At 37.3% G+C, this 22,045-nt stretch overlaps 1 protein-coding gene across 4 annotated transcripts in view; it reads left to right on the forward strand.

Moving 5' to 3' along the window:
• The first annotated feature begins 5,666 nt into the window (after window positions 1-5,666).
• The window catches only part of LOC129775527 (neuropeptides capa receptor), a 237,546-nt gene continuing 221,167 nt past the window's right edge, over window positions 5,667-22,045 (forward strand). For 3 of the 4 annotated variants that reach the window (XM_055780365.1, XM_055780366.1, XM_055780364.1), the window contains exon 1: window positions 5,667-6,703. The gene's annotated coding sequence lies outside the window, so the exon portion shown is untranslated. The remainder of the gene's footprint in view (window positions 6,704-22,045) is intronic. The other variant, XM_055780363.1, reaches the window with a different exon arrangement.

The following is a 22,045-nucleotide window of genomic DNA, read 5'->3' on the forward strand; positions in this document are numbered from 1 at the left end:
ATTTAAAAAAAAAATGAAAACACCTTCCGCACATTATGGCTTTGAATCGAATTTATAGCCCAATAAAATTATACAAATATCATTAAATTGAAAGTAAGTGGTAACTTATAGATTTCGGTGCAAAAATTTTAGCATATGGTTGCTTTCCGAAGGCATGAAATGTTATGAAAGTTGCATTTCGATGTTTCAAACATCTGGTCGTTATCCAGCAAAGGTATGCAAATTGCAATGTTGTCAATTTCGCTTTTTTAAGATTGAATGTAGGCTGAACAGAGGTTTGAAACTATTTCCAAAATCAAAATACCAACGGCGTAAGATGGTGGATTGTTATATTTTCTACCCATATGTTCGATTCTCAATAATGGCAGAGGTATCGAACTTTTTATGTTTTGGGTTCCGTTTACCTGACTCTAATAAAAAAGAACACTACTTAAAACGATTGCTACTGTTTGGAAGGTGGGAAAATTTTGTACTACATACTGTAATGAAACATTTCAATTAGGTAGAAGAGTAGAAACTTCTATTGTTTTATTATTTATTGTTTTCTGACGAGTTTTTCAAATTTTCTCCCAAAAATAAATGATAAACTTGACTACTTATATGAACTGAATTAAAGCTCTCTAACCGTTCTACAGTTTATTCTTTGAAACACTTTCAACTTATTTTTTTTCATTTCGCAGCAACATCATTTGAACACTTCTAGAAGAATCTCCGAATCGGTTCAATACAGAGCCCAAAACAAGAAAACTTCAATAACTCAGTCATAGTTGAAATTCGACCATAAGCGTAGAAGGATTTTATTCTATCAAATATAAAATCACCTCTACCACCTGTTCGAAATATTCCGTGTCATCACATAACACCCTGTATCATGTTTTCCAAATATGAGAAGTGATATGTAAAGCTTAATTCAATAGTAAATTATTAAACAAATGTGAACCGGGCAAACAGTTGATTACTGACGAGACTCGCTGTCTCACAGAAAGTTTTGTTTTTATGGAATTTTCTGAATTTAACGTGACAATCTTATACGGGCTACGAAATATAACATACAGCTCATCGTTGCGGGAAGAGCCCGAACATTATTTGTTTTGTTTATACAGTTTATGGTATTATTCGGTGATTTTTCTATGTCGACATAGTGAGCATCAAATCACACTTCATACAGCTTAAAAATGTCTGACATGTTGAAAAACCTTCAACAAAATCGAAGACGTTAGTAGCCAGGAACTGTAGGGAACTGTAGCATCGCAATACAAGCGATCCGCACGAAAGCACAGAAACAACAGACGATGTTGTAGCGAAGAGACACTATTTTTGACTTAACGAAAGCGCAATTGTGTTTCGGAACGGGAATACGGAGCTCGGGGTAAATTGTTTTATTCATTGATAATAACGGGTGTTAAATAAAAAATGAGAATTTTTTCAATCACAGATAAAACAAATTTTTTTTTTCATCGATTCCAGTATTTTTTATTAATAACATAATGTATTTTCTTCAAAAAAATGTCAGTGAATGTTTGAGTAAGGGCCGTGGTCAGCTGTTCGACGCAACTTTATCGCGATGCTCTCACAAGAACGTTGTACGGCACTTACGTCCATTTTCCGGATACAATTCCGGATTCTTGTAGTCAGTTGCTTCGTGTCCTTGGCCCTCCAATTGTTTTTATACACTAGGGCACTGAGTGAGCTAAAGAAATCCTTTATTGGACGGCACTGGGGCAAGTTTGTTGGGTTACGATCTTTTGGCACGAACGGTATCTTTTTCTCCTCAAGATACGCCAGCGTCTTCTTGGCGTAATGGGAAGACGCCTTGTCCGGCTTGAAGACGGACTTCCCATCCGCGTGATGCTTGTTCAGGAACGGCAGCAGGATTTTATCGAGGCACTCTTCTCGATAGATTTGTTGGTTGATTGCCAGACCGCTCGGCTTAAACCAAGGCTTTGAAATGCCCCGGTCGGAAATGGCGATGTACAATATAACCTTTTTTTTCAAACTTGTGCTTGAACTTGTATTTCACTTCAGGCGGTGTGGATGACTTTTCGCTGGAGTAGTAATTATCATTTCCTGGAATATGCGTTTTGGACAGCGGAAAATAGCTTTCGTCGCTCAGAACGAAAGACGCCCCGCGGTATTTTTTGGTCATCCACCGACACTGTGATTTAACCGTCTCAATCTGCTCCTCCGTGTACTCCGGCGACCTCGTCTTCTTCCTGCAGACGATTCCTTTCATCTTGAGGGTCCGATGGATCAATACGTGGGAGCAGCCATATTTCCGACCGGCGTCACGCAGGCTGTTTCGCCATATTTTAAAGATTTAAAACCTATTGAAATGATTCTTATATCAATCAATTCGTGAAAAATTAAAAAGTAGTATTGTTATTGTATACCGTTATCATCTGTGTTTGTTCTGATTGCGACACAGGTCGCAATCCAAAAAATAATCGGGTAAAAACGAAATGTGCGGTCTGCAGTGGAAGGTCAATGCGGTCAAGAAAAGTATCTGCCAGAATCCAGTCTATTCAGTAAGAAAAACGGCGCGTGAAATGAACACGAGTTTATGCCCGAAGTAATTATGGAATTTTGAAAAAAAAACAGGAGATTTCCGGCAAAAATTTTCTGATGAATATATTGCCGACAGATTTGTCAGAATTCGGTTACTGCTGAGGACGAAAGGTGCTAATAACATATTTTTTTGGATGAAAATTTGTTTACTTTAGAGAATATATTGAGCAAACCAAATTATTGTGTATGTACAGCATGTCTTCGTGATATTCCAGTTGGTAAAAGTGGAGCAGAACAATTTAGAAATGCTTCAGCTGTGATGATTTGGAGAGCACTGCCAGGGAATTATTTGGAAAAGAGAGTTTCTGCTTTCAACAGAAATTAGCTCCGGCGCATAGGTTTAACTAGAAGTGTTTAACTACATCATTTGAAGATACATTCTAGGAAAGTTTGGTGGGGTAAAGCATATAACTTTGAACCCTTTTAAAATTTATTTGGTGTAGATCTGGAAAGAAATGTCCAATCGGAGTCGTGCGTACAGCTTTTGATAATGTCGGAAAGCGGATCGCAATCAAATACAAAGATGTGCAGCGCCCCTATAAAACACAGACGGGTGGAACCCGAATAAGCATACATCTCCTACGCACGATTCTTGTTTACGGATCGTGTAATTTATAATTCGGTTTATTTTAGATAAGGCTACAATAGGGTCGAGACGTTCGAAGAATAAATACGTCTCCCATGCACGATCCTAGTGAGTGGATCGTGCGATTCATAGCTTAATAGTTTTAGTTTTTTAGAGCAATATACATCCTCTGTGAAGGATGAGAAGAGAAGAGAGAAATGAAGAAAAAGGAGTCGATCGTCTGCCACGGACGAAAACGGTTGTGTTTTTATTTTTTAAATAAATGTGCTCGGACCGCGCGGTGCGCTTCAGATGTATGATTCAAACTGAACTAACTTCACTATTACTTTATTAATTTACCACGGTAATCAAAAATAATCAGAGAAGAAATGTTTCTTTGTTTTAATATTATGGCATAAAAAGACTGTGTGAACTTCACACCCTGCTGTATTATGTATGTATGTATGTATGGCTATGTATTATCATTATAAATGAAGAAAAAAGAAAACTCCATAACTCATATTTAGTCCACCCCGAATCCGCGTCTGTTGTAGGATTGGGTGATCTTGGATCGATTTTCAGAAGATCGATCTTTTCCTTTTCGAATTCCGATTTTTTGGATCGATTCTTTGTACCTGAAAAAATCGCGAAGATCGATCTTTTTCTTTCGATTTTTTCGATCTAAGAAATTGTTTTAATCTCACCACCTGACAAATATTATAAATCTGATGTCATCGTTTGGATCACTTTCGAGGATGTGAAAATAGTGAATCTAGGTGAAGCTGCTGTGTATGTTGGTTCGATTTTTTCTATCTGAGACAAACTTTTTGTAAATTTGTATTTCAGTACCAAAGATCGCCAGATAAATTTTATAAACATAATGGCAATATTTGACCCCTTTGAAGCACTTCATTTGGCTTGCTAACAAAGTCAGTTTGAACATTCTGCGATTTAATTCCGCACAAATTCTGACAGTATTAGAACTAGCGACAGCTACTATGTACTTGTTGAGTTTCTAATGAAGTTATTTCAATTAATTTATCTAATTAAATGATTCCACAATGGTACAAGCGGCATGCTCTAGAATTTTTTTTTCGAATATCTATTTTTTTGTGGCCTTCATGTTGAGAAGCAAAACTGCTTCTTATTTTTAAATTGAATCGTAAAATTTTATTCCATGTTCGAAGAAAAGACGATACTCATATAAAACAAGTAGATAAATTGGAAAAAATGCTTTCGATTTTTTAAAGATCGATTCTTTTGTACCAATTTAATCAGTGAATCGATCTCTAGGTCGTTTAGAAAATCGATTCGTCGAGATTGATCTTTTATAATTTTTTTCCTAAATCATTCATTTATGTTTTCAATTGATAAAAATTAATAAAATTTATTTACAGGTTAAACTACCATGTTCGTACTGATGATTTTATTTTGTTGTTTTGTTAATGTATATTGTAAAAAAAAGTAATAAGCGTTGTCTACGAGAGTTTGAGCCTCGCGCGCGTTTGGTGGGCCTGGACTATGTTAATGGAACACTGGCAGAATACTGATACATAATGAAATTTTTATGTGGGTCTGAAGTGGAAACTGGAATGAGGATAGCTCATTCAGAATTGTCGTAAACTATCTTTTTATTAGATGGTTATATCGAGTATTTCTGAATGTGGCAGATCTCTATCATGTTCTAAGTAGACACTTTTAGATATTGGGTTCGATTCCCAATCTGTCAAGGATCTTCCCGGGTTGGAAATTTTCTTGACATGCCTTCAAAAAACTTTGGGTCTGAAGTTGGGATTATCATTATGATAATGTCGATAACGATAGGACCATTGTTTTTCTTTTAAAGTTTTTGCCTATTTATGATGTTCGATTAATAGAAATTCATGCCTGCAACAGAGTCAGTTCGCTGTTTTGTTTTATAATACTGATATCTTAATTTGGTTAAATATAAATATTATCTATTAGATAAATCGGCCAGTTCAAATCTTTGTAGGGGTATGAGATGGGTCATCATCATCTCTTTTTATAAAGATCGCCCAATCCTAAACTGTTGTGGAGCGTACCGACTAAGATAAGAACATTTTTCAGAATGTATTCTGGGTGTCTAAAAAGCTCCGAATTATATTTCTTCTAATTTTTGACATTTTCATATCTCATTTTACTGTAGTATAAGACTGAAGGCTATGGAATGTCAAGTTTAAATACATTTCAAATGGAAAGAGAGCGTGAGTTCGGGTTACTAGCGCTTTTTATCGTCTTTACAGGCACTCAGAGTATTATCTACCACGTGCGTTTCGGTGCTCACTCAGTGTTTGCAGGAGATAAATAATTGCACTCAATGAATTTGGCGACTCTCCACGCCCGCGGTATCTCACGAATTTGGCGGGCAGCCGTATCATGAGCATTGAGGCTGCTGGCTCTCGTTGAGCTCACCAGCGTGCTTTTTGGAATGCAAGCAACAAGGCACCGAACAGAGCGAAAGATAAAAAATATTTTCAAGATCATTTTTGCAGCTCAGTTATCATCGCATAGCTGAACGGCTCGGTCGGTCTGTCGTTCGCTGGCGGCCTAAAACGTTGGCGCGCCACGGAAGCCTGGTGTTCAAGCGAAGTGAAGGCTTAAATGGCCTGTAATCATATATCTACCGAATTGAGCGATTTCACGCTGTGATACTTTCGGAAGTGGTTGACGCTGGAGAGAAGGATGTTGGAAAAAGTATAAGAGGATTTTCTTCTACGCAAGGATAACATCCAGTATTGATAACGAATCTGCTGGTGAATAGTGCATGAAGTGAAGTGATGCTTTATCAGCTCTCCGTCAATATGTTATGGCATTACGTGCTCAAAGAAATGAAGATTGAATAGAGGATATTAACTTGTTGATTGATTTTTCGCTTCGTATCTGATTCCATCGTTGAAAACTTGATAAGATCTACTGAAGATTTGCGTACGCCTACGCCTATGCCTCGACCAAACTTGTCATCGACCCGCTTCGTTAATTGTCTCAAAGGATTGAGCTAGAAGTGCTTTATCAGAATTTGATGTCGTCCGAGTGCTGCCGTTGATCTTAATTCATTTTCACGACTGCAGTGGATAGAAATGTGTATCCAAAGATAAGAAGCCAGTGAAAAATCCGAGCACAAGTGTGTTTGTGCGATGAATTGAATTTTTCTCTGCAGTTGCTCGAAATCTGTAGTTGACAAGTGCTTCATAATGGTGGTAATTGGCACATTCAGTGGATGCATTGTCATGTCGGTGAAATTAAATGATTTTTGTGGCCATGGGTGCGAATCGATAGAAATGTGTTTATAAAGTGAATAATTGAAAGGTGGAGACAGGCGTAATTAAATTAACCGTTACTGACCCTTCCACTAGGGAGGCTGCTTCGGAGAATATCAACCGAAGCGGTGCCTTTGGAAGGAGATAAACGAAAGCGGTGATATTTATGGAGTGAAAACCAAAACCAAGTGAAAACATTCTCAGAAATTATGATGTGTGTTGTGGGAATACCTTGGAAATGCACAAAAGATAAGACTTATTCGGATGTATACGGTCGGAAAATGGAAGAATGAAGGTGATTGAGCATTTATTTAATATACTAATGAACCAAAATCAAAAACATGCACAAACAAACACAATAATCACTTATTTGGTCGAACCGTCAATACGCGTCGATACTTACAGCAGAATCATAAAACACAATTCCTCAAACCTTGAACTTGTGAGTCTTGGTGAGTCAAATTAACCCACTTCCCTTCATACAAATGGGCATGCACATTCAACTGGAGCATATGGTTGTTCTCGGTGACTCGATGTTCTATGAAATTCTGGAGTACAAGGCGAACTCGATTATATACATTCTCTAAATCTTTTCACTAATTTTTTATTGTTTTATATACATATATTTTGTTGTTTTATTAATGAAGAATTTAATTCCTGATTTATCTTCTTAAAGTCAGAAAATACATTTCTCACATAAAAAATCTAAATTATTTCAGGACTCGATAGAGGATCATAGTTTATGACAAAATTCTTCTACGCATATGTTCTAATTTCTACAATGACAGAGTTATTGGCCTTCTTTTCATTTCAGGCTATGTATGTTTTCACTCTGTCTGTCTCTACTTCAAACGCTACCTAGGACGATTCTGTTGCTTCCAATTAAAAGATGATAAAAGTTGGTATAGGAAATAGTTGTGAATCAGTGGAATTTTGTTTGTTCATATCAACCAAAGCTCTCTATTCGCTCTACAATTTGTTTTTCCACACCTAACTTCTATTTTTCTTAACTTCGCACCAATATAATTTTAAACAGTTCCAGGTGAATCATCAATTGAATTTTTTACTGTACTAACAGCCAAATTACTTCTGCCTTATCATTGATTTTTTTTCTTGGAATAATCTTTATTTGTAATATAAAAAACAGGAAGTGGGTTATATCTATGGTATAACCGCAAGGGTGACGTAGGACTATCATTGATTTATAGATCATTTGTATGAAGTTGAATCTGAATTCATTCTGGATGAATGAATATTTGGAGAACTTCAAAAACGAGAGCGTTACGTAGGAGGCACAAGGTTTTATGCATCCAATATTGGATACGGAAATATCCTACTGAAGGGGAAGAATAATCTTCAGAAGCTATCCTGTTGATTGCGATTGATTGAAAAATCACAAAACCTAATGTATTTGGTCACAGTGTTACATGGATAGAAAACATTAAAATAAACTCTTTCATATGAATGTAATTTTAAATTCCCAGAGGAACTGGCAGATTATTTTCAGTAACGATTAGATATTTCCACATTTTCCTCGATACTGGAAGCCCACCAGTGGTTAATGCTAACTCGATAACCATCTGTTAATAGCACTTGATTGAAACATCTTTGGTCACAGTGTTACATGGATAGAAAACATTCAAATAAACTCTTTCACATGAATGTATTTTTAAATTCCTAGAGGAACTGGCAGATTATTTTCCGGATCTTTCTCGATTCAAACGGAAAGAATTCCGTGCGTGTATGTGTGTGTGTGTAGCGGCTGCTTCGAGATCTTCCCGGGGAACCGTTTGTAGCATCACTCTCCTCCTGATGGATTCCCTTCTGGCCTAAGGTGCACAGACAGGCTCTTGGTGACACCGTTCATCCGCGCTTTCATGATAAATGAAGAGCTTCACCACAACAGCGACAACATGCTCCAATCCCTGTTCAATTAGAACTGAGTGGATTTCCGAGCGGCGCTCGCTTATATACCGATTGGTGATTTCAATAGCCTATTTTGAAAGCAAATTTAAGACTATTGAAACAAGTTTTTGGATCAGAAAGTAACAAGTATAGAACGCGTAGACATTTTATCTTTCGAATGAAGTGTTTATCATACCATTTCGTTCAGTTGTTTAGGAGCTATTAACACTGAAAATCTCGGTCTCCGGCGTAACGCTTTCGTTTTCGAAACTTTGATTTTACACCCCGGTATAGAAATGAAAGACGTAGTCCTACGTCAAAAAATATTTTCTTTTCCAACTAATCATAATCATCATAATCATCATCAAACATAATTTTAAATTTCAATCTGATCTGAAATTGGTATAGAATTGAATCGTACCAACCATATCAAGGCAATCTATCCGCCCATCTATTTTCGCATTTATTCACCATAACCTTCTTCAAGTAATTGATAAACTTCTGCTATACTTTTCATTTAATTAAAGTGATGCAAAGGCAAATGCGGAAGAAACATTTTTTCGCGTGTATAACAAGTGAAATTAGAGCTTAAAAATGAGCAGAGGAGAAATAAAATAGTTGAAGAAATGCGCGAAGAATCAATGTTTGGTTCTAAAAAGGAGGAAAGAAATTCTGCTTAATTGAGTATTTTTAGTAAGATTTTGGAAGGAATATGGATTATGTCTAATTTCGACCGCCATGGCCGACAACCGGACACCAACGAATTGAGGCAGCATCACAGCATTTCCCATTCTTACGATGTTATACTGTGAATCTAGGAATAAAGTGGTTGTTCTGGCAACAGAGCTCTGCAAATTTCAACTGCGTCGCAGCGAGCGTTGACAGAATAAGAAACGATTGGAAGAGAAAAGAAGAACCGTTTTTTCTACCACGTTTGAAGGTTGATTTTTATAACAGCGGTGAATTTTTAAGAATTTAACTGAACTCTAGAAACGACAGGTTTGATCATATGACCACCATGTTGAAATTACCGCAGAGAAGTCGGAGTTGCGTGATCATAGGGAGTGATACATAGCAGAACCCCGTGAAGTAATTAATCGTTATGTCGATTTGAAAAGTGAAAAAATCAAGCTTCAAGCGCGTCCGAACAGTGATTATCATACCACTTCGTTTGGACGGAAGAGAATTATTTTTTTAATTAATTTGCAGTTCATTCTTCTCTAGCCCTAAGAAGGGGACAACTAAATACAAACTTTTTCTACACCTGCCTTGATAAAGACAATTCATTGTCGATCGACGCTCCTCCTCCGCTTCAGCAAATATCAGACGATGTTCTTGAAATGGATTTCCGAGCGAGCGCCAGATTTTAAACTGATTTTTAGGATTTCAATAGTCTGTTTTCAAAGCAAATTTAAAGCTATTGAAACAAGTATTCGAAGCAACAATTAATAATCATATAACTCCTGCTTTCATCAAACAATGTGGTTTCTTTGATATGGTGGAACTTTCTCTATACCATTTCAAACATTTCGTTTTCTCCGCTATCAAATCCATAGCCAATGTCACCATTTGTAAAAAATCTGTATCGAATTGTCATTCACACATCCACACTTTTCGCTAAACGCTCCGTTCGGTCCGGCTGCAGAAAAGAAATGGAATTGGGAGAGAATAGCATAGTGATTGAGCGATTCCAATCACAATAAAATGAATTTCCTAGAGGGCGAAAGCCTTATATACAGATTTGTGTGATTTCAATAGCCTGTTTTAAAAAGCGTTGCTTGGCAATCAATAAGTAACAAGCATATAGCTCTTAGACACCATTCGAATAAAGTGACTATATGATTATTTGAAACTATTGAAACAAGTTTTCGGGTCAATAATTAATAAGCATATAAAACGTAGACATTTTATCTTTCGAATGAAGTGGCTATCATACAATTCAGTTCAGAGGTATCAAATCTTGTTGTTCCGGCATAACGCTCTCGTTTTCAAAACTTTGAATTTACACTACAGTAAAGTAATGAGAGACGTAGTCCTACATCAAAAGTTAGGTTACTTTTTGAAAAGTGCTAAAGCATTTATGTCAATTTTGACGTAGGACTACGGCTTTCATTTCTGTACCGGGGTGTAAGTTCAAAGTTTCGAAAACGAGAGAGTGACGCTGGAGTGCAAGGTTTTGCACGTTAATACCTCTTTACCGGCTGAAAGGAGTGGTATAATAATCACTTCATCCGAAAGATGAAATGTCAACGAGTTATATGATTGTCACTTATTGGTCCAAAAAATCGTTTCAATAGGTTGAAAATTGCTTTGAAAGCAAGCTATTGAAATCATCATTTCTCATTGATGATGATTGGTGATCGCAATGTGTTCCCGAACACTGACGCAGAATCTAGGCACCTGGAGAAACCGTCATAGCGAATACATGCAAGCTGCGATTTCTTGCGTGCTCGCTTGCATTAGTGTTTCGGGAATCACAGCGGACACATGAAAGGCGTGAGTACTTTTACTCGCATCAGTTTCTGTTCTGCCTTCGCATGGATAATGTAAGGGCCGATACAAGAAGGATTTGCAGTATTTTTAGCGCAACATATGCTACTCATCGTTTATCTGGTTGAAAAAAATTAAAGTTACAACACTTATACCAAGCCATTCTTCAAAATATACATACCACATTGTAAAATGACGATTTTCTAACCTTTTAAGCGTAGAAAGAATACGTGGAATCGAGAAATTTGACGATAAATTCTGATTTTTCTAAAAAATTTGAACGACCAAAAAAAACAAAACATCATCATTTTACTCGCTGCGCCATCTGGTTGTAAATCTAACGTGAATTCGTCAAAAGCATCAGTTTCTGTTCTGCTTTCGCATGGAACAATCATGAAAAATTGCCACATCACGATAAAAAAGAAATGATTTTTATGCAAGGTTATATAGACTTTATTTCGTTTTCACCGTGAAGGGGCACCTTCAGTTTCTATTCTGCGCATGGAGTGATCATGAAAATCTCGTGTTATTCTCACGAAAAAAAAAGTGAATCATGTATCAAACATCTTCAGTTTCTTTTACACGGCCACTCCAATTCCATCGGTTCTTTTCGGGACCACCAACAAGTTCGAAAGAGTTGAATTTCATGTTAATAACAATTCCATACTCATACTCATCCAACCACACACTAACAAGAAAAACTTTCAGCAATCTTTCAAAATGTTCATTCATTTATTCATTTAGAATTGATTCAGATGCAATATCAAATAAATGATTACCGAGCCAACGGTAGTCCTACGTCTACCTTGCGGTTATATCACAGATATAACCCACTTCTTGTTTTTTACAAAAATTTATAGATCGAGAGCTACAAAATCTAAAAAAAAATTGTTCAATGAATAGAATGAAGGGAATTGTTTAAATTTTCATAGAACAATATCGAAAAAACTAAAAAAACAAAAAAAAAAGATTTTGGTCTGAATTCAAGACATTTCTTCTTCTGACCAAAACATTGTCATGACATGACTTGAGATGAAAAAGAAGTTGTTCGAAAAAAATTCCCTGTAAAAGTGCCCATCTTACGATGTACGGATGACTTGTTGGTAACTGTGTGGGCTTTTAGTATTTTATTTTTGAGAATTTAATATGTTTTTGTGAAAAATGAAACAATTTTGAAGTCATTTTTTTATAGTAAAATTTTATTCGATTTTTTTTCGGTATTTTTTCATGAAAATTTTTAACATCCTCCGGAATTTCATTTTTTGACCAATTAAAATTCGAATAAGAATTTTTTGTAAAAAATGTATTTACCAATGTATTCACACGTTACACCCACAAAATTTCACTGCTATCTAAGATATACCGTTCTGAATCATATTTCGGACATTGTAATACTATCTTGAAATGCTTAATGCACTGATGATATAACTATAAGATTAATATCACAATTGATTCATTAGAATACCTCCTTGGTTTCATTATAATTTAATATGAGAATTACATTTGAATTATAACCTAGAAGGAAAAAATCCAACAGCACTAACGTTTGCATTCAAAAAATGGACTTTTTTCGGATGGTGATAAAAAAAAGACAGATAATTGAGTTTGAAATATTTCCCATGAACGGTAATTATATTAGCTGACTTGCAAAAAAATTCAACGCCCTTGCGAGCGGCCTTTCGGCAGTTAACCGGAACATTCGCCATGGCGGACGAAAGGTTTTTAAGTTCTTTCTTCGTTTTATTTACCAATTTTTTCTCAGTTTTTGCGACAAAATTAATGGAGTAGATCTTACGCTTTAGGTTTTCCCAGAAATTCTCGATGAAACGTAGCTGGGGGACGTTGAGAGGGTTCGCGACTTGGGTACCATATCGATATTCAGCCGCTCCATCTCCTCTAACCAACCTCCGACCAAAACACCGCGCTCTTAAGGTATTTCTTGATGAACGACGCTTCCTGACATGTATGTCCATGTTCCCCAGGTACATTTCCACTGTTTGGCCGGATGCACCGACCTCCCGGTCAAGCGCACGCAGCGATGTAATCACTTTGCCCTCGATCTTCCTCTTCAGCATCCTTTGGAGCTTCTTGTCACTCAGGGTCGTCGGCCGTCCGGAACCGGGCTAGTGTCAAGATGTTGTAGATGCCGAAACGGGCGTATCCGGTGTCCACAAAGTGCCGCACGATGTCCGTTTTCGACGCGGCGGGGTACCGTTCTTTGAACGCGCACACTTCTGAACGGAGTAGCTTCACTGTTTTCGCCATCACGGTTAGAGTTCGACTGATAGAGCTTACTATGATTGATGGGGTGAACCCATGAAAAATCGGCAATTTCTGTCCATTTTTTTTCATGCAAACGTTACTCATTATCGTTTGTGTTTGGCGTTCGCTTAGCGTGAGAACGTAGAATTTAACCGTTCTTCAATATTAAAATTTTTCTCGTGTTTTATCAGTTCTCATCATCGTTATAAGTTTACTGTTATTGCTTGGTAGGTGTTTCGCATTCACCCACGAAATATAATCAAGTATAATGTAATTAAAAAAATTACAAAATAAAGTGTCCGAAATTCTAATCGATTTTTTTCCCTACGATTATTAATGATACTACAATGTAAGTTTTCAGGCTTATTATGGATATGTAGCGTAGATTCATATAACGCTCCAATATAATTTGAAATCTTGTATGTAATTCACATGTTTTTCAACTACAGAGCAGCAGATAGATATGAGGGAATCTGAATATTACTGGACAATATGGAACTGGATGAACTTCTAACAAAAGAAACGTTGAACTCCCTTTGTTGCCGTGTGTCCTAGCAACTCATCAACACACAGTGGAAGTAAGCCTCGCGTTACTTCTGCAGTGGCCACAAGCGAGTCCTGGGATATGTTGTATAAAGAGGTAGAACATACGAAGAAGTGGATTGAACTGACGAAGCGCCAAAAACTTGAGGAAAGGAGAAGAAAAATTGAATTAGAACGGGAAGAAAAAGAAATTCAAACATTAGCTAAGTTGAGGAAGCAGGAAGAATGAATGAAGCAGAAAGAAAAACTCGAAGAACTGAAAAAGGGCAAAAAAGGTGCAAATTCTCGAATTAAGAAAGCGAAATTGGTACAAGAGGATAATGACAAAATAGATGGAACTATGTAACAAAACTGAAAAATGAAGATTCAAACTCTGTGAATAACCTTGAGTTATTTTATTACTTTGAACAACAAATAATTTGAATTCAATTATATAATTATTCATTTAAGCAATATAACCCTTACGGTATTAAAAAGTTGTTGTTCGAAAAACTTTTTTCATGTAAATGTGCCCATCCTCCGATGTATGGAAAACTTGTTGGAAATTTTAAAGACTATTCATATCATATATTTTTTCAGAATATTAAAAGCATATGTTTTCGAGAAAAATGAATTTTAATTTTCAAAATTTTTTTTTCAATGGAATTTTTTTCCAAAAAAATCTTTGATAATTTTTAATGAAAACCAAAATAATTTCCTACATTCCATTCTTTGACTAAAATTTTGTAGGTCTGACAGATTTTTTTGTGGGTTTTTTTTAAATTTTAAAAATCTTAATTTAAAAACTATAAGATCTACAAAAAGTTGATCAGAGAATGAAATGTAGGAAATTACTTATTATACGTTTTTGAGAAAAATGAATTTTAATTTTTTAAATAACTTTTTTGTCAGCAAATTTTTTTTCCAACAATTTTTTGGTATTTTTTATGAAACTTTAAACAATTTCATTCATTTCATCCTTTGACAAGAGTTTTTTAAGTATCATAGTTTTTTTGTTATAAGTTTTTGTAAAAAGTTTTAGAAAAAAAATTTGGCTTTTTGACCATGACCATGACCAATGTCTTTATACCCACAACTTTTCACTGCTATCTGAGATGGTCATAGTTACAAATTATTTAAAGTTACTTAGAAAAAACAAGTGGTAACGGTCCTATTACAAGTTTACAAGCCATCAATGATTGTAGATAATTGATCAAGACATTTGTGTGTGCATGGAAGGCTGCAGTACACTTTGAGACTGGCCAATTCGTTGTTATTTTCGCATGTTCGATAATTTCATTGCATTAGAAATATAAATTGAGTTTTATACATATGGAAACAGAATGTCCGAAATTCTAATTCATTCTGTCCGATATTTGATTTCTATTTTTATAAATAGTGTCCGAAGTTTGATTCGAATTCGCTTCAATTGAAAAACACTTTTAATTCAATATTTTTTTTATGTTTTCAATCAAATAGGAGTTTAGACCTGTTTTCTGCATCTGCAACTGCATCTGCAAAATAAGTGTCCGAAATATGATTCAGAACGGTACACAGTATTCATTACTGACACATCTAATACTTTTTTTAAGTTTCGACATTTTTCGATCTCATCCAGTCATCATTCATTTTTTTTTTTTGTCAAAAATGGGACGTGAAAGAGTATTTTTTTCTCATGTGCCTTTGTGTCACTTTTAAACAAAAATTGTAAGGGGTTGTATCTAGGACACGATCGCATATTTTCGACGTAAACTACGTCGAAATTATGCAATTCTCTTATTTACCACTCGAATATTATTTTAGAATAGATTATGTTCTCCGTTACAAATAAATTTGATGAACGTTCTTCTATGTGAACGGAAGAATTGTCAAACGATCATTGCATTTTGCATTTCCCTCTGAAATTATCGCACATCTCATGTTTACGCATTTCTCGAACCGCGAAAGTTCATTCACCTCTGGTATCTGAAATGCCAATTTTCCCAGGCTTCTCAGTTTAAAATACGTTTTAGGGAAACATATTTCGGTCTGCACAACGACAAGCGAGTACAAGAGTACTCAACGCCAAAAAATACCCCCGACTTGCATGTATTTGCAAAGCGGATTCCCCCAGGCACATTGATTTTGAAGTCTGTGTTGGGGAAACCGTTAATCGGGCCAATCAAAACATGGCAGTTAGGGCGTTTGTTCATCTCATGAAAAATAATGTTTTATTAATTGTGATAGACGCGTAGAAGTATTTCCTATCAATTGATGTAAACATCTTTCCGATCTGTAAAGAAATGTTCGAGTTATAAGCATTCGAAAAACGGGGAGGGTTTGCACACAAATCGGCAGAACAAATGTATAGAGAAAAAGGAAGTTCTTCCAGTTCTCATGAATTTAAACTGTTTAGAGATTAGCGAATTGTAATGTATAACATAATAAACTAATCTTAGTGAATTTCCGATTCGATTGGTATGCAAATCATGAGAATTCGTTCACAGTGAAAATAGTTATTAACGTTAACTTTATTTCATAAAAACGTGACCTGTTTTCTGATTTGGTACACTCTTCCTGAAAAACGTAGTTCTACGTCAAAAAAAATGAAACAATGGTATAAAATTGGTAACAATGACAAATGAAGCATGAAAGAGAGCTCGAATGAACTTGAAACTGAAGCAACTGTTCCCAAGCGTTTAGACGCCATGAGTAATATTCAAAAGGATGTGATTTTCTATACAATAAATGCTTTCAAGTCGAAACTAAGTTAAGGTCCTAAATATAGATACAATGTAAAACATTAAACTGTGAATGTGTACTTGAATTCGTCTGGATGAAATCTGTTGATACTCACACTGTGAAACGCAAGATAAAATCACGCTGCCCAATAGAAAATTCGTTATTCACATATTTTTATCTGGCTGTTTTTCTCCAGCAAAATAACCGATCGAAACACGTTGAGTTTGCGCTGGAGCTCTGAGGCGTTTATCTCAAGCCTAGTCTCCACAATCAGCGGCAGTAATTATACGCCACCACCTTCTGATGCGAGGCCATTCAGCGTAGATGTTTATCCAAGAGGTAGTTACTGCAGCTGGATTAAATCATCACGCGGTCTTTTATCACTTTGCCGCAACAACGACCCGTTTCCAGACTGTCGCTTTCAAGATAAAACCGGCAAACACAAAGCAATGGCTGAGTGGCGGGAAGCGAAACGGGCGTAAATTTAATACGATCGTAATGCATTGCTCCGGAGATAGCACGGGCCCCGGCTAAAGATGAACTGCCATGCATGGTCATAAAAATCGAGGACCATATAAAAGCACCCACGCACACATCCGCGTTCCGTCTAGAGGCAGGATGATTTCGATAGACGACGGCACATTCTGGGCCGGAAAATCCGTTGGGAGAGAAGAAGTTTCCCCCGAGCAAACAACAACGGCATCACTACGAGGGTGGAAACAAGCACCAGGAAGTAGTGCAATTTCATCGGCGGACTAAGAAATGCTAAATTATTCACATTTTGGGGAGGAAGTTAGCGAGCGTTTATATCTATCCGCGAGTTACAGTGTTTGATGGGTTCATTCTAGGCTTAAGTAACGGACCGTAACCGAACGCCGGGGAACGCGGAGACATGTTGGCATGTAGGGAGAAAATCCTCGATGACAAGGAGGAGCTCGGAAAAACTTGTACTCCTAGGAGATTATGAACAGAACGATGTGGTAAAAAAAATAATGGAAAAACTTTTACCCAAGAGTTCCTCTTAACTATGAGTATATATCCAACAGCACGAATTCAGATGAAGCCAAATTAGCGAGCGAAGTGAAAAGGGGAAGAGAAGAACAAATACTCATGATAATCTTCTTTGAATATTCCTTCGAGTTCTTGGACAGAGATAAGCTTTTCTGTCAGCGGAAAAACACTTCGAATGAAAACTTACTGGCTGCGGGAACACTTGTTCGGAGGCAAGGCCAGTGAGGTTCGTGATTGATGCTGCAATTATTGGGTGATAATTGATTGGTCATTATTGAGATCGCTGCCACTGACGGATTCTCCGGGTAGGTGTTTCACCGGAATTATATTTTTGGCCACAACAACTTCCATGAGCCCTAAGTTCGTCCAAATTGTTCTCAATTTTAACGATTTTGTAATTTTTGCATTTTTTGCACAACTCTGAGAATCTAAACGGATTGTAAAGAAACACTTTCAAAGCGAATTTCTGTGAAAATTTTATAGAATCGACCACTACGGGCACACCTATGAAACGGGCTGTGATTCTGAATTCGAATTGACTATAGCTTTATACTTTTCGTTGAAATTTCACTGCTTCAATACTGGCAAATGCTTATTATCCGACATAATATTTGATTACCATGCATGACGGGTTTTCGCACCTAAGATTATCGTTATTAATTGAAGCACAAAGCGTGAAATTAATTGCCACCTTATCTCCGTGACATTGTTAATAGTCTTCCGGTTCTGGTTCATTTCAACCGTACATCATTCTTTTAATTATGGTGGTCGAGCTTCAGGTGACCAATGGCCAATCGCCAACCGCATGCAGACAGAGCTTCAGTCGTACGTGAATTACGTTTCAATTGCACGAATTATGGCACTAGTGTTGCCCATGGTTACATCAATCATTAAATCTTGAGTATTTCAATTTGCTCACCGAACTCATGTTAACTGTATTAAAACTTATTGACTAATTGGATCTGCAAGCGTATTGCGTTCTACCCAACTTTTGCAACTATTCTCCTCCGTAGTATGATTGATTTCTGTTCGAACTGATACGAAGCTGTTTGTTTCACTAGATGAAACATGTAGGTTGCAGTATGCAAATCAATTCTCGCAAGTCTTGTTGCGAGCTTGCAGATAGAGCGTAAAAAATTGCGCTTTGGGCGATTTGCACACCCTGGGAAATCGTTGGCAGGCACGGAACATTGAATGGTTTGAGTTGTTTGTTTGTTTTTTAATTTGGCAACAAACCCTATTGCTCGCTTGTTGTACTACAAGGTACCAAAAGACACGTGTAGGAAAAATTGGACACATGAGAGCAAAAAATGGTTTCGTGGTTTCCGCGAGACGAGATTTTGGCGTTCCGTTGCAAGTTAGGCCACAACTTTAGCTGGCAGCTGTGCTGACGGAGCGAACCAGTATCGCGTAGTGAGTGGTTTTCGAGGAAAGATGCAATGAGACGTGGTTGATGAATAAACAAAAACAGTTGTCTGAAACAATAAAAAATCAAATAGAATCATAGAATTAGTTATTTTGGTTGGGAACAGAAAAACCACTAAAATCATTAGGATTTTCCTGAAGCATTTAGTGAATACAATTCAATCACAGTGTCCTATATTCCCTCTCCATGAAATTAAATATAAAATATATAGTATTCCATTGCAAAGGTATCTGACCGAAAGAAAACGATTTATATTGCTCACTAAACCTTTTTCTAATCGGTTTTCTTGGTTACATTGGATACTTCATTTATTATTTTATATTTTCTCTTAGAAATCTGCTTATATTAGAAAGGTTTTCTTATTTTTACTTTATTTTTTTTTATTTTATTATTTACTTATAATTACTTATAATTTACTTTGAGGTAGATTCTACATGTGCAAAAATTAGAGACGGATTTACATTTTTGGTACAATTTATGAAATGTTGAAAACCCAAACAATCTTTCTTTTTTGAAATTTGTTGGTTTATCATTTCGGATATTATTTGCGAATACGTCGAAATTTCATGAATAACTCTTTAATAAAAAGTTCCGGGACCCTGAAAACGTTAAATGGCTTGCGTGGTTTTGTAGAATCATTTCGAGAAGCAACGGTTGTCTCTTGCCTTTGCCTTACACTTATTGGTCACTAGCTGACCCGGCAAACTTCGTTCTGCCCAAAATTTGTTTTTTGTTATTTTGTTACATTCACGTTTTCCTACTATGAGTAAGTTCATGGGTCCAATCGCAGAACGGTTCATTGATTGATCTTCTAATCGACCTTGCCCCCCCTATCTCAGAAAGAGGTGAGGAGTGTCTATTCACCATGGAAACAGTTCGTGTCCCCTAAAACATTCGCATGACAAATTTGGCTCCATTTGCTTGATTAGTTTTCGAATTATTCAGAAATTTGTCTTTCATTTGTATGGCAGCTCCCCCTTAAAGAGGGAGGTGGAGTGTCTAACCACCGTAAAAACATTTATTGCATCCTAAAACATCCACATGCCAAATTTGGTTTCGTTTGCTTGATTAATTCTCGAGTAATGCAGAAATTTGTGTTTCATTTGTATGGCAGTCCCCCCTTAGAGAGGGGGGCGGAGTGTCTAGCCACCATAGAATCATTTATTGCACCCTAAAACCATCATATGCCAAATTTCGTTTCATTTGCTTGAATTCATCCCGAGTAATGTAGAGATGTGTGTTTAATTTGTATGGCGGCACCTCTTTAGAGAGTGGGGAGGGGTCTCAAACTATCACAAAAACCTTCCCCGGCCCCAAAAACCCCTACATACCAATTTTCATGTTGATCGGTTCAGTAGTTTCCGAGTTCATAAGAATCAGACAGACAGACAGACAGACAGAAATCTATTTATATATATATATATAGATATGTCGCAATTTGTTTCTTTATATCAATGCACGCATTGCACTGAGTATCTAACGAAAGGCATCTTCCGTGCATCGCCATTCAACAAGCGTCAAACACGCGTCTAACAGATGCACACAGTTGAAGCGATAAAAATGGAACATCGCGAGAATGACCGTTTATGAAAAATCGTTTCTCGACTCTCGGTCAAAACCGTCAACAAAAACAAAGTTAGGAGTTTGTTGCATCAGAACAGAGTCGATGCGCACGAGAGCAAATACGAATGGCACCTAAAGGGTGTGTCACATCAAATTGCATCACGGAAAAAACGCTGTAGAAATTCGCCCAGTAGACCGAGCCTTTTGAAAATTTTAGACAGTAAAATAAAAACTATTAAACAACTTTTGGCATTTTCTTTTTATTCATACTTCGAGCCCAAGCCCGTATGCTCGCACCTTCCTCTTTACCCCGTCCATAAGGTTCTGTACAACGTCAGGTTGTAGTTTTTTTTAACAGAAATCCATTTTCTCTTGAAGTCCGCCTCCGATTTGACAACTTTTGGGTTCTTCCGGAGGGCCTGCTTCATAATCGCCCAATATTTCTCTATTGGGCGAAGCTCCGGCGCGTTGGGCGGGTTCATTTCCTTTGGCACGAAGGTGACCTTCGTACCACTCAAACACGTCCTTTGAATAGTGGCACGAAGCGAGATCCGGCCAGAAGATGGTCGGGCCCTCGTGCTGCTTCAATAGTGGTAGTAAGCGCTTCTGTAGGCACTCCTTAAGGTAAACCTGCCCGTTTACCGTGCCGGTCATCACGAAGGGGACGCTCCGCTTTCCGCAAGAGCAGATCGCTTGCCACACCATGTACTTTTTGGCAAACTTGGATAGTTTCTGCTTGCGAATCTCCTCCGGAACGTTGAATTTGTCCTCTGCGGAGAAGAACAACAGGCCCGGCAGCTGACGAAAGTCCGCTTTGACGTAGGTTTCGTCGTCCATTACCAGGCAATGCGACTTCGTCAGCATTTCGGTGTACAGTTTCCGGACTCGCGTCTTCCCCACCATGTTTTGCCTTTCGTCGCGGTTAGGAGCCTTCTGAACCTTGTATGTACGCAGGCCCTCCCGCTGCTTGGTCCGCTAGACGAACGAACTTGACAAATTCAGCTTATTGGCGACATCCCGGACCGAACTTCTCGGATCACGTCTAAACTGCTTAACTACGCGCTTGTGATCTTTTTCACTGACGGAGCATCCATTTTTGCCGTTCTTCACCTTCCGGTCGATGGTTAGGTTCTCGAAGTATCGTTTTAGTACTCTGCTGACCGTGGATTGGACGATTCCCAGCATCTTACCGATGTCCCGATGTGACAACTCCGGATTCTCGAAATGAGTGCACAGGATTAATTCACGACGCTCTTTTTCGTTCGACGACATTTTTCCAAATTTACGAAAAATTGACAGTGAAGCATGGCCAACGTGATCTATACACTCTTATCTGATTATAAGCGAAAGCTGAAGATATAATTCCTAAAAATTAAATTTCTACAGCGTTTTTTCCGTGATGCAATTTGATGTGACACACCCTTTAAAAGTATCGAAGGTGTGCTATTCACATGTACAGGACATGATCAAGTTCTAAGTTTCGCGCAACGAAAACATGCAACACACACACTGATGGCTAGAAGCGACCAATAAGCATTTGCACTCTTCTCTTTTTTCACCTGCTTTGCCATGGCTTGGATGGTTGTGTTAATTGCAATGCTAGATGTATTTCAAGTGAAATATTCGCTAGCATTCACAGCTCGAGAGGAAACATAAAACACAATACGATCAGAATAAGCGACATTTGTTGTTTCGGGCACAGAAAGATTCCGAGAATTTTCCTCAGAGGAGATACAA

This window comes from Toxorhynchites rutilus, chromosome 3 (assembly GCF_029784135.1).
Source record: "Toxorhynchites rutilus septentrionalis strain SRP chromosome 3, ASM2978413v1, whole genome shotgun sequence".
In the NCBI taxonomy this organism is placed as follows: Eukaryota; Metazoa; Arthropoda; class Insecta; order Diptera; family Culicidae; genus Toxorhynchites; species Toxorhynchites rutilus.